We start from the raw sequence: 6,000 nt of genomic DNA, 5'->3' as shown, positions 1-6,000 counted from the left end.
AATACGTTAACATAATTTTGGTACTTGGTATACAATCCCTGTGGATATGATACTCTTCTCACTCTATATTACTTGTTGCGATTTCGTACACTTGCGAAAATCACTGTCAAGTTTTTGGCGCTGTTGTCGGGAATTGGCGTTACCAATATCAATACCAATTACCCTATTATTAATTTAGACATTTGTTTTTGTTTATTGTTTATTTTTATTTAATTTTTCTAAGAAGATTTCTCAGGTGTTTATGCAGAGAAGATCAGGTAGGACTTAACCCTTGATCATTGATCTAGAAATCGAAAAAACTTGTCGTAGGAACAATGCTGCTAGAAGAGCACATGAGAACAAACCAGAACAACGAGCAACCATGGACGATGAAGTTAACCCTTAGGATGGACCTCAACCTCATGTCCGCACCTTGCGGGAATATACAACACCTTCTCTCACGGGAACAACCTCGAGTATCACTAGACCTAGAGTGGAAGCTAACAATTTTGAAATTGAACCTGCAATTATCCAAATGCTTTCCACCTCAATTCAATATGGAGGTTTACATAGTGAAGATCCTAATGCCCATATCATAAATTTCTTAGAGATTTGTGATACATTCAAACAAAATGAAGTTTCTGAGGATGCCATAAAATTAAGACTCTTTCCTTTCACTCTTAGGGACAAAGCACGATCATGGTTACAATCATGCCCTACTAGAAGTTTTACAACATGGGAGGAATTAGCCCAAAAGTGTTTTAGCAAAATTCTTTCCATCTTCAAAGACTACAAAACTACGCAATGAGATAATGACCTTTGTCCACCATGATCACGAGAGTTTGCATGAAGCTTGGGAAAGATTCAAAGATTTATTGAGAAAGTGCCCTCATCACAGCTTGCCTAAATGGTTACAGGTACAAACTTTTTATAATGCATTATCTCCTAACATTAAAATTACTGTAAATGCAGTTGCAGGTGGATCTTTTGAAAGAAAAGAAATTGATGAGGCATATGATTTGATAGAGGAGATAACAAGCAATAATCGTTATCAAAGCAACTCCAAAAGGAAGAAAACTGCAGGAGTTTATGAGATTGATGCCATTACCGCACTCAATGCCAAAGTAGATAATATGGTAAGGAAGTTAGACCTATTAACTACTAACCTTGTTAACTCTATTATGCAAGTTTATGACAGGTGTAATGGACAACATGGAATTGGAGAGTGCATGCTAGATATTTCAAATCCACAAACTCTAGAACAGGTCAACTATGTGATGAATGAAGGAAGGAAGAATTACCCATATTCTAACTCTTATGATAACATGTTGAGGAATCATCCTAATCTCTCTTATGGAAATCCAAACAATGCCTTGAATGCACCACCAGGTTTTTCCTCTCAAGAACAAAAGACTCATAATGATCTTCTCACTGCTCTCTCCAAATCTCACATGGACTTCATGAATGAAACTCGGGAAAGCCATAAAATCCAACAAGCTACGATAAGGAACTTGGAAATTCAATTCGGACAGTTTGCAAACATGATGGCTTCCCGACCTCAAGGTATGTTGCCTAGTAATACTGAAAAAAACCCTAAAGAGCAGGTGCAAGCTATTACTTTGAGGAGTGACACACAGTTGGAGGATCCACCCAGGAAGGAGGAAGAGAGTAAAGAGCAGAAAAAGATCCCTATCATTGACCTTAAAGAAAAAGAAGAAGTAAGACCTTATGTTCCACTTATTCCCTTCCCACAAAGGTTGAAGAAAACACAAGATGACAAGAGTTTTCTCAAGTTTCTTGATGTCTTCAAAAAGCTTCAAATCAACATCCCTTTTGCTGAAGCCTTTGCTCAAATGCCCAGCTATGCAAAATTCTTGAAAGAGATCTTGAGCAATAATAGGAAGATTGATGATCAAGGAATGGTAAGTTGACAGAGGAGTGTAGTGCTATCATTCAAAATAAATTGCCTCCAAAGTTAAAAGATCTAGGAAGCTTTTCTATCCCTTGTAATATTAGAAATCTTGATTTTGAAAAAGCATTGGCAGATTTAGGTTCTAGCATTAATCTTATGTCTTATGAAGTTTTTAAGATGCTAGGGATGGGAGAGCTAAAACCAACAAGGCTGTCTCTACAGTTGGCAGATCGATCAATCAAATATCCAAGAGGAATTGTAGAAGATGTGCTCGTCAAGGTAGGTAAATTCATCTTTCCTGTTGATTTTGTTATTCTTGACATTGATGAAGATAGAGAGGGATCCTTAATCCTTAGAAGGCCTTTTCTTGCAACTGCAAGAGCATTAATTGATGTGTATGAAGGTAAATTAAACTTGAGAGTAGGTCAAGAAGAGGTTGTTTTTTATGTTCTTAAATCTTGTAAACTTCCCATGGATTATAATGACTGTTTTAGGATTGATGTTGTTGATGCATGTGTTGAGAACACTTTGCATATTAAAGATAAAAATGAAATGAATAATCCAAGCATCATAGATGAAAAAGAAGGTGAATCACCAAAGGAAGAACTGAAACAACTTCCATCTCATTTAAAACATGCATTCTTAGGTGAGAACAATTCTTTTCTTGTTATTATTTCTTCTCACTTAACACTTGATCAAGAGGAAAGATTGTTGCAGGTTCTTCGAAAACATAAGAAAGCCCTAGGTTGGTTAATTTCGGATTTGCACGGAATAAGTCCAAGTGTGTGCATGCACAAGATCTTAATGGAAGAAGACTACCAACCTTCAATTGAGCATCAAAGAAGATTGAACCCAAACATGAAAGAGGTTGTCAAAGCAGAGATCATAAAACTTTTGGACGCTGGCATTATTTATCCAATTTTCGATAGCAGTTGGGAATTTGATTTAGAGATTCGTGATAAAAAAGGAACTGAGAACCTTATAGCGGATCATTTATCTAGGCTTGAGTTGGGGGAAGAAGAGTAAGCAGAATTGCAAATCAATGAAGAATTCTCCTATGAATATCTTCTTTCTAGCTAAAGCACAAGCTCCATGGTATGCTAATATAGTTAACTACCTTGCTTGCAAAATTACTCCTCCTAATCTTTCCTATCAATAAAAGAAAAATTTTTTTCATGATCTTAAATATTACAATTGGGGGGAGCCCTTTTTGTTCAAGTATTGTAATGACCAGCTTTTTCGACAATGCATACTGGAAGAGGAAATAGAAAGTATCCTTCGATTCTGGTCATTCAATGGAATGCGGAGGACACTTTGGAGCAAGCAAGACCACAACACGTATTCTAGAAAGCGGTTTGTATTGGCCTAATTTATTTAAGGATGCTTTTAACTTTGTTCGTCTTTGTGATCGTTGTCAAAGATTAGGTAATATTTCCAAGCGCTATGAGATGCCATTAAATAATATCCTTGAAGTGAAGATCTTTGATGTGTGGGGCTTGGATTTCGTGGGGCCCTTTCTATCCTCTTATTCCAACCAATACATTCTAGTAGCAGGAGACTATGTCTCGAAATGGGCGGAAGCCGTTGCCCTTCCCAATAATGATGCCAAAAGTGTGATGAACTTCATAAAGAAACATATTTTCACACGTCATGGTACTCCAAGAGCCATAATCACAGATGGAGGTAAGCACTTTTGCAACAAGTACTTAGATTCCCTTCTTTCAAAATATGGTGTTACTTATCGTGTAGGTACCCCATATCACCCTCAAACAAGTGGACAAGTGAAAGTCACTAATAGGGAAATTAAGAAGATACTAGAGACTACGGTTGGCCAATCAAGGAAGGACTGGTCCAAGAAGCTTAATGACGCTCTTTGGGCCTATAGAACTGCATCTAAAATGCTAATTGGTATGTCTCCGTATCGAATGGTCTACGGTAAGGCTTGTCACCTCCCTATTGAGTTAGAGCACAAAGCATATTGGGCAATCTAGTTTCTTAACTTTAATACTAAGGAGGCTGGTCAAAAGAGGTTGCTTCAATTGAATATGATGGATGAGATGAGACTCCATGCTTATGAGAATGCTAAAATCTATAAAGACCGCACCAAACAATGGCATGATAAGCATATCATCCTGAGGAATCTAAGGTAGGCCAACAGGTACTACTTTATAACTCTCGACTCTGTCTTTTTCCAAGTAAATTGCGTTCTAGATGGTCTGGCCCATTCACAATCAAAGAAATTTTTTCACATGGGGCAGTTGAAATAGTGGATGGTGACCGGAGTTTCAAAGTCAATGCTCAATGCTTAAAAGTTTTTCAAAATGAAGATTTTGATCTAGTCAAATCCACTATTAGTCTTACTTAGCCCAAATCGGGTTTAATGCGTCAGGCTTAACGACGTTAAATAAAAGCGCTTGTAGGAGACAACCCATATTCTTTTCCTTAACCTTCTTATTTTAGTTTATTTTTGTTATTTTTGTTAAAATTTTGCCAAAATTTTCACCATGTTTGTTTTTCTGTTTTTAGCCAACCTCTTTCAGGTAAAAGTTGAGGTACATGCTTTAGCACTCCCTGGCCATGCTCATCAGCACGGCCGTGCATCAAATAGGGGGAAATTGCTTCGAGAGTCAAACTCTAGCATGCCCTAGCCGTGCTATTTAGCACGCCCGTGCTAGGTAAGTTGAAATTTTTGCTTTTGCAGTCAGGGGCTAGCACGCCCAAACTGTGCTAATCCGCACGCACGTGTCTAGAAAGACAAAAGTTTGCCTTGCAAGTCAGAGGCTAGCATGCCCTGGCCATGCTATTTAGCACGCTCGTGCTAGGTAAGTTGAAATTTTTGCTCTTGCAGGTCAGAGGCTAGCACACCCAAACCGTGCTAGTCCACACGCCCGTGTCTAGAAAGCCAAAATTTTGCCTTGCAAGTCAGAGGCTAGCACACCCATGCTAGGTAAGTTGAAATTTTTGCTCTCACAGGTCAGGGGCTAGCACGCCCAAACTGTGCTAGTCGGCACGCCTGTGCCCATCACTGCCTCACAGACCCAGCATCAAGCATGCCCTGACCGTGTCAAGTAGCACACCCGTGCCACGTTCCAAATCTGCATATTAAAAACATGACTTTTCGGTTACCGCGCACCTCCCTCCATTTAAAGCCACGCCCTAGCCACATCTTTTCTCATCAAGCACGCCCTAACCGCCCTCTCCCTCTTCTTCATTTTTGTTCTCACCTTTTCTCTCAAACCACCAAGCTTAGCAACCCAAATTTCTTCTCTTTTCTCCTTTTTTGACCATGCCACCAAGGTATAAACGAAGTAGACTTGCATCTTCAGTGACCGCACGCAATCGGCCAATTGCCTGTCCTTCAACCACTTCTCCTCCTGCCGTTCCACCTCCTATAGGTCCCACTCCTCCTCCGTTTGAGATCGACTCACCAGAACAACAAGAAAGGTACAATAAACTTTCTCTTCGCCCTATTTTGCCATATCGTTTTATTGATGAATTTGCTTTAGCACAAGTGGGGCTTAGAGATTCTGTTTTAGAACCCCTTAAGCGCATTGGGTGGGAACAGTTTATTGCAATGAAAGACCTTATTTATGCACCTCTAACTTTAGATTTTTGAGTTCATATTCTTCTCTTATTCGTCTGTTACCTGTTAATTTCCCTAGAAAAATTAAATTCAGACTTTTTGGGAGAGATTTTGAACTTTCAGTTAATGAGGTTAGTCACATATTTGGTTTCCCCACTGAAAATGCTTTAAATCAAATACCTAAGGATTTTATGGATCGCAGTACATGGACCGATCTGACTAGAGAACATAACTATAACCCTAGGTTTTCAAAAGCATCCAAATTGAGAAATCCCGCCTTAAGGTATATTCATAAATTCTTAGCCAATACTATTTTTGGGCGAAGCGAGAGTGACGGGGTGTTGGGTCTTAATGAATTATATTTTATATGGGCGATAGATCAGGGAATTTTGTTGAATGTTGGCTATTGGCTATGCCTGCGATGGGCTAGAGTTGCATAGGCAGATAAAGGAGCCATTATGATAGGGTGTTTTGTGACACGAATTGCATCGTATTTGAGAGTTTGGAACCCTGCTAGGCCAGTTTA

The 6,000-nt window shown here is 39.0% G+C and overlaps 1 non-coding gene across 1 annotated transcript; it reads right to left on the bottom strand.

The window, feature by feature from the left end:
* Positions 1-773: 773 nt before the first annotated feature.
* LOC149498443 (small nucleolar RNA R71) lies at positions 774-880 on the bottom strand. Its single transcript, XR_016319814.1, has one exon. It is a non-coding gene; the product is annotated as a small nucleolar RNA R71 (small nucleolar RNA).
* Positions 881-6,000: the final 5,120 nt, after the last annotated feature.

The sequence above is a fragment of the Jatropha curcas genome, chromosome 2 (assembly GCF_041381405.1).
Source record: "Jatropha curcas cultivar XTBG-Jc1 chromosome 2, XTBG_Jcur_1.0, whole genome shotgun sequence".
NCBI classification, from domain to species: domain Eukaryota; kingdom Viridiplantae; phylum Streptophyta; class Magnoliopsida; order Malpighiales; family Euphorbiaceae; genus Jatropha; species Jatropha curcas.
This window is presented reverse-complemented; position numbering and strand designations above follow the sequence as displayed.